The 8,463-nt window shown below is 34.7% G+C and overlaps 1 pseudogene; it reads right to left on the reverse strand.

Moving 5' to 3' along the window:
- Positions 1-4,516: 4,516 nt before the first annotated feature.
- Positions 4,517-7,486, reverse strand: LOC149535005 (putative WRKY transcription factor 19; annotated as a pseudogene).
- Positions 7,487-8,463: the final 977 nt, after the last annotated feature.

Consider the following 8,463-nt stretch of genomic DNA (forward strand, 5'->3'; position numbering starts at 1 on the left):
AATCTTCTCAAAATGATTTTCTTATTTTAGAGTAATAATACATAATTTGTAATAAAAATATTTTCAAAATGAAAATATTACTCTAAATTTTGAGAGTACTTTATAAAATATCAAGAAAGACATGAATAAATAAACAAAACTTATATCCACATGCATTTTATTTTTCATGCTTGAAATAGAAATAAATAGTTACCTTTTTACAAGAAGATTTAATAAATTTAATATTTCTCTAAGTCATTTTTGTTAAAATAAAACATCATAAAATATATATATATATATATAGTATTCAAATATTAAAACTAATACTTTACCACTTTTTCTTTTTTTTCTTTCTTTTTACCTCTTGTAATGTCCGGTTTAAGGGTATTTGCTCATTCTCCTTATTCGTAAAAGTTTTCATAATAATCCATATCTTTGAAAAAAAAAAATTACCTTTGTTTGCAAATGTTGCCGTACAGCAAACTTCTTATCACCTTAAATATTGAATTGGATGAATATATATTTTAATGGAAAATAACATACACTATCCATACCTTAAACATATAATTGATGGCGTCCTCTGATGGACTGTGGTTAGTACCTTCACATGGGAACAGTGGTAAGCTTATGTACCTTGCGCCGAAACCAATTTTGTACGCTGATGCGAATATCCACCCAAGCGATGGGAACAGTGCTTTTTAATACAAATCTCCTTCACGTGGGACTGATGGCCATTATGGGTTAAATGTTGATCTGTCACCTTTGTTTTTTATTTATATGCCTCTCTTGGTGATACATTCACTATAGAATACCTCCATGCTCTAATTCGCCCTATATGTCATGAAGAGTCACTCGTCGAGCATTTTGTTGGCTTTTGAAGAAAGAGACTAGCAAGACATTCCATGTAATGAACCAGCAATAACTCGGAGTCTATAAACAGTGAACTAGTACTAAACTAGAAGTTACATTAGAACCTCTATAACCACTTGTAATGTCCCGTTTTAGGACATTCCATAATTTCCTCTTGAGTTCTGTAAAATTGATTATATTTCCTTCACGTGGCTAATGACGATAACTGGTTTAAATTCTGATATTTTGCCTTTTGCTTTTCAATCTCATATGCACTGTCACCTGTCAACTTTGGTAAAGCACCCCCATACACATATTTGTGAGCCTTTGATTTACCGCTTTATATACTCTTATTTGTATTTATTTTTCTTAACCTTTGATTTACCACTTTATATACTCGTATTTGTATTTATTTTTCTTACTGTGGTTTAATTCCCTTCAGGTGCACACTACATCACTTGTGTTCTCAACGGGACCTTATCCCGTTCAAATTCTTCTTGGCTAGAAATGGCCTCTTTGAATGTCTGATTCAAGGGTATCCATCTCAATGGCGTCTCCCATAAAATAATTCTTGATTGCTAATATATTTCTCTGCTGGAATCAATCTTAGTCAATATCATGAATTGTTATATCTCCTATTCTACCTCTCCCTTTCTTATTGGCCGCTTATGTCCTTCGTACTGGATAAACTCTCTCAATAACAATTTATATCTACAGCTTCAACTACTGCCTAATTCCCGTTTAAGCACATTCCATAATTTCCTTATGAGTTCTATATAATTGATAATATTAGCAAAACTTCATCAAAAGATTTAAAATCTCCCTTGCCATTTTAGTTTGTATGAGTGGGATTCATATCATTCTGAGCTCTTGAAAGCAAGATGATAATGAGCAAATTTAATAGGTCTCTTGAGGTAGAAGGTTGTGTGTAATTTGATATTTTAAATGATTTGTGGCACTCTATATTGATCAACGTTATCATCCATAAATGAAACCAGTAAGGACATTATACACATGTAATGTCCCGTTTCAGGACATTTTAGGTTTTTCATTTATTTTGTACATATTTCATAATATTCCCTATTTGTGTTATTATATTTTTTTTTCTCCCTTATCAAATATAGCATCTATCTTTCGAACTTGGCTCCTCTTTCCATAGGTTGGCAGGAAAGATGCTCTGATACCACTTGTAATGTCTCGTTTTTGGGGCGTCTTCAGATTTAACCTTTATTTATTTTCATTTGATAATATTTCTTTTTCATGTCCCTTCCAGCGTTCCATATTCAATATTTATACGTATATTTCAAATAGTCATGTCCTTTCATTAATATAAATTATATTAATAAGCATGATATAACATATATTATTTATATTAATAAACTTTATTATGTTACTTAATAATTATACCATATATTATAATTTTAATAATATATCAACTATTATATTACATTTAATAATAATATAATTATATTAATTAATAAGGTTAGTTACAATAATGTCATAAAGGACATTATTTTAATATGTCAACTATTTATTATATTGTAATACATTTACTGATATAGTATTTTTATATTAAGATATATTTTAATCATAATATTATTATTTATAATATGATATTATAATATAATATCATTATTAGTATACCTATTTGAATTATATGCTAAAATGGGGACATCACAGATTTGAGACTCCATTACTTCCTAGGATTGGAAGTGCGGCAGAATTTTGACAGTATCATACTTAATCAAGAGAAATATACATCAGACATTTTGAAGAAATTTGCAATGTGGAATTGCAAGCCTATGTCTTCTCCAATGGAGACTAACCTACATAAATTTAAGGAAGCAATAGTTGAATCACCTTCCATAGATTCTACTCTCTACAGACAGATGATTAGGTCCCTTATGTACTCAGTAAATACAAGACTAGATATTTGTTATGTTGTTAATGCCTTAAGCCAGTTTATGTGTGAGCCAAAGGAGGTTGACCTAGTTAAAGTTAAGAACATTATGAGATACTTACAAGGCACTCTAAATTTGGACTCAAATATGAGAAGGTTGCTTTAGATTTGCATGGATTCACCGACTCAGATTGGGGTGGAAGTGTTAAACACAGAAAAAGTACTTCAGGATGTTGTTTCAGTTTAGGATCAACTATGATATCTTGGATATGCAGAAAGCAGTCTTCAATAGCTCAGAGCTCCACAAAAGTCGAATACATTGTAGTAGCGATGGCCTCTCAAGAAGCAGCCTAGCTAAGGAAGTTACTTGTAGGATTATTTGGGCAAGCCATGAATCCTATGATTATCATTGTGATAATCAGAGCTCCGTCAAGCTTTCAGTGAATCCAATTTTTCATGACAGGTCCAAGCATATCGAAATTCCTTACCATTATGTAAGAGATATGATAGACAAGAATTTTGTAAAATTAGAATACACTTGCACTGCAGATCAGACAACAAACATACTCACCAAACCTCCATCTAGAGTGAAGATAGAACGCTTCAGGAGGAAACTTCATATGGTTGAGTTGTAATCCATTTGTACTCTTAATTATTATAAAATTATTTTATTTTATTTTGTCAGGCTATTGATTGTTATGGACTCCACCATTTGTATGCATTATTTAAAAAGGTGACAATCTCTTAGATAACATGCTAAACAGTAGAGTTCTATTGTAAGATCTAGATGAGTTTTAGATAGTATTGTGATGTTGACATTGCTATGTATGTGAGTCACCAATTGGATAAAGGAAGAATCTTAGTATTCTTCAGGTTTATCCTGTATTATGGTAGATTTTAAACTCAGGATCTTGTTGTGATATGGAAATACCAGTTTCTATTAATCGCAACTTGGATAAATGAAGAGATTAAATTACTCTTCAGATTTATCCTGTATATTATCACTAGTAGCAGTGATTTGTCATATCACAAGTTTAGTAATAGGACATTGTATCATGTGTTCTATGATACCACATACTAAGAAGATTTAGACAGATATAGAGTATTAATTTTTGTTTATTTATCTATATTGATGTTGCTAGATATGATATCTCTCTATATGATTATCAGGTTAAGAGAGTGTTAAGTATGTAACCTGATAATATACAGGTCTAAAAGTGCAGACCGCACTAGACCTTACCTTAAATATCATAAGTGTTGCTTTGGATTATATACTCTTCTTGAGAGCTGGCAACTTCTTAGGAGTTGTTTGATAATAATTAACTAATCTAACAGATTGTGTATGTTAGTAAATGTTATGACTTTCCTTGCAGATCGCCGACTTATAAAGGGACATGTCCCTTTGAGAGACACACCCTTTAGTGTTGATATTTAAGGAGGTTATTGGTGTAGTTTTGAGGACACACAATTACAATTCAGTCTGCTCCTTCAAGCATCAATATCTAGCGATTATATTGCAGAGATACTCCCATTTCAGAAGATCAAAGGTTGATCATTCCTTATTGCATCAGAATTTGAGAGCTCAGTATTCACCACATAAAGATTGTTGATAAGTCTGATCAAAGATCACAGAATTAGCAGAAACTTTACAAAATTCTCATACACTAAATAAATATGATACTTAGAATTTTGATGCAAATATATCATTACAAATGTTTGAAAATGACTCGTCAAACAGAACAGGATAATTAGAACTCTTAAGACAATTCTATTAACATTCTCCCAATGTTTAATTTTAGATTTTTTAAATATTTAATTACCGCAAAAAAAGCCTAAGAAGTTCTCAATTTCTGACCTTACAACATTGAAGATTCCCTTAGAATCCTTAATGCTACAGCTGAGGAAGCATCTCAAAGTCAGTGTACTGCAGTTGGGAGAGGTTGCCAATAGTATTAGAGAAATCCTTTAAGCTTACAGACCCTTCCAAGTATAAGTGTTGCAGTTGTGACAATTTGCCAATGGTCTGAGGGAGGTGGTATAAACTTGAACACCCTTTCAAGTTCAAGTGTTGCATCTGTGATAGTTTGCCAATTGTATGAGGGAGGTTATTCAAACTTACACAACCTTTCAAGTTGAAGTGTTGCAGTTGTGATAGGTTGCCAATGGTATCAGGGAGGTCATTTAAGCTTACACAACCTTCCAGATTCAAGTGCTGTAGCAGTGATAGGTTGCCAATGGCATGAGGACTTCTATTTAAACTTACACAGCCTTCCAAGTCTAAGTGCTGCAGCTGTAACAACTTGCCAATGTTATTAAGGGGTTTATCTAACCTACAACATGATCTCAAGTCCAAGTGTTGCAGCTGTGACAGCTTGCCAATATTGTAAGGAAGGTTATTTAAGCTTCTACACCCTCTCAAATCCAAATGCTGCAGTTGTGACAGCTTGCCAATGGTCTCAGGGAGGTTATTTAGCATATCACAGAATCCCAAGTTTAAGAACTGTAATTGTGACAGCTCTCCTATGGTATGAGGGATGTTATTTAACATATCACACCACCCCAAATTCAAGCTCTGCAGCTGTGATAGCTTGCCAATAGTATAAGGGAGGTGATTTAAGCTTCTACAACCTCTCAAATCTAAGTATTGCAGTCGTGACAGGTTGCCAATGGTATTAGAAAGTATATTTAAGCTTCTACACTCTCTCAAGTCTAATTGCTGCAGCTGTGACAAGGTGCCAATCATGTCAGGGAGGTTCTTTAACCTATCACACCATTCCAAGTTCAAATGGTGCAGTTGTGATAGGTTGCCAATAGTATCAGGGAGATTATATAACCTCTCACACCATGTCAACTCCAAATGTTGCAGCTGTGACAGGTTGCCAATAGAATCCAGGAGATTATTTAAGGTTCTACACCATCCCAAATCCAAATGTTGCAGCTTGATAGCTTGCCAATGGTACTAGAGAGATTATTCAACCTATCACATCATCCCAAATCCAAGCGTTGCAGCTGTGACAAGTTGCCAATGGTATAAGGGAGATTTTTTAAGTTTTCACACCCTCTCAAATGCAAGTTTTGCAACTGTGACAAGTTGCCAATGGTATGAGGAAGGTTATTTAAGCTCTCACACCCTCCCAAGTCCAAGTGCTGCAACTGTGACAGTTTGTCAATGTTATCAGGAATATTTTTCAAGTTTATCCGCGCTTCCAAGTCTAAGTGCTGCAGCATCTGTATCATAGGAACTGAAAATACTGAGGATATAGAAAGCCCATCGTTGTTTTTCAGCTGCACAATCTTCAATTGTCCAATACTACCCACAAATCTGGAGTGGCATGGCTTCATTAGTGCTCTATTCGTCTTTCTTATTGCTTTAAGGATGGTCTGTGCTGCTTTATTCAACCTAGTTGCAGAGGCACAATTCTCCAACCTTAACCATATCGAACTTGCAGGAAGCATGGCAAAGGTGTCTTCTGTCATGCCTTCAATGGGCAGATTCTGCAAATGAAGATAGCGAAGGCCAGGTCTGTACAGCATTTTTAGCCTTTGTGGATTGCCCCCATTGAGCCAAAGACGAGAGAAACTGATATTGTTGGATGCAGTGGTCAAATTTGCAGCATCCCAGAGTCAGGAACTCCTCAATTCTTTTTCTGCAATGGCCCACCCAACATCTCGGAAATGGTCATGCATATCAAAGACACCTTCGTCATCAACCTTTTATCAGTAACTTCATTGAAAGATTAAGTAGAGCAGTGTCTACCATACTGTACAACGATTTCCAGGAAAGAATGGGCAATCTTTTGCTTTCTCCAATGAAAAAACAAGCAATATCTACAAATATTTCTTTTTCCTCATCGCGAAGAGCATTGTAGCTGATGTAGAGTCTTTTGTGAATGTCTTGGTTTAGTGTAATATTATGAAGAGCTTCAGTCCAGTAACCTATGCTATCCTGCTTATCATACAAGAAGGATCCAATCACTTCCAGCGAAAGAGGATGTCCTTTGCAGGCTTTTGCTATCTTTTCGGAGAGTTCTTCATAACCGGGACTCGGAGATGCTTTGAGAAAAGCATGCCAACTAAATAATTGGAGACTTTCATTTATCTTCAATCCGGTCATTTCCTGAATGCATCCGGATGGCACCTGAGCAACATTGAAAATGTGTTTGTCCCTGGAAGTTATAATGACTCTGCTGCCAGGGGCCAACCGATCTCCAATTAGAGCATCAAATTGTTCAGCAGCATCCACATCATCCAAAATAATCAGCACACGTTTTTTTCCCAAAAGATCTCTGAACAAGGATTTACCATCATCAACACTGTCCACTTCTCCACCATATTTGGATAAATCTTTGAGAATCTGTTTCTGCAAATTTGTAAGACCAGAGGGGTTTTCAACAGTGGTGTGGACATTAAGCACAAATGAAGTAGCATCAAAATCACTATAAACTTGATTGTACACAGACTTGGCAACTGCGGTTTTCCCAATACCACTAATACTCCATATTCCAGCTTTAATCACCTCCTCTACTGAACTGAGATTTAGTTTCTGAATGATGGCATTTTTCACATTATCCATTCCCACTGGATGCTTGGCAACTTGTAATGGCACTCTGTCCAAAGTCTTAATCAGATCATTCACCATCATCTTTACTAGCCGAGCTTCGAAGGTACAATGCCAGATTAAATCATTAAAAATTGCATAAGTAATAGTTACTATCAGTGTCCTATTCCTGTGCTGAAGGTTCAAGCAAAGTTCTAAAAAAAAAAAGTTCGCATATAACATGAAAGAGAGAAATCAGAAATTCCTTCCATCTTTGATGAGCATTTGTCAAAAATTAGTTAGTGAGTGGTACAAATAATTAACATATATACAAACCTAATGCCAAATGTCATCCATAATACTTTTCAAGTAGCCCTCAAATGTAGACAACTCTTGTTACAGGATAGATACTCTGTAGTTAATGGGTTATAACATAATCTACAGGTGAGAGAAGGACTCAGCAATCACACATCACAGAAGCTAAATAATAGCAGTTGAAAAATTCGTCAATCTTAGTAAGGTAAGTCCTGAAAGGGCTAAGTAACAAAAGGTGGACAATGTCTTTATTGAAAGTGCTTCACATCAGCCCTTAGGAAATCAATGCACTTCGGTGTACTTTTAGAAACCAAATTCTCACCCTCCAAATCCACTCTTTACCATCAAAACAACTACTAGTTTTCGAATCCTTCAGCACATACTCAAATTTGTGACCCAAATAAATATCTTCCAATCATTTTTAGTTTACTTTAATGTTTTTCAATATATCTTTCCTATTGCACCATGTTAAATATTTTATGGATCTTTTTGCAAGCATGAGTGTAAATGAAATGAAATGGGATTATCAGGATAACATTACAGAAGAATTTCATAGCATCTAGGTAAGGACAATTGGAACAAGGGATGCAGAACAGCATAGTACCTGCCAAAGGCTGGAAGAGCACTGTTGATGGTCTGTGATTTGTTTATGTGAATGATAGAGTAAAATTTTGCACCTTATATTTGAAATGGATTGTTGCAGATCTGTGGTCATAGAAAGAACCTGGAATTAAAATGCATGAAGAAACATCTATAGGATAACTCAGTTAGAACCCATATCAATAAGTCATAAGTTCTTCATATAAAAACACCACAAGTGTCAAGAAGCTTTTATGGTATGAAATCATGCCCATTAAAGAGCCTCTGACTTCCTGTGAAAGAG

Source organism: Cupressus sempervirens, chromosome 10 (genome assembly GCF_028749045.1).
Source record: "Cupressus sempervirens isolate cs-2001-9-10 chromosome 10, ASM2874904v1, whole genome shotgun sequence".
Classification (NCBI taxonomy): Eukaryota; Viridiplantae; Streptophyta; class Pinopsida; order Cupressales; family Cupressaceae; genus Cupressus; species Cupressus sempervirens.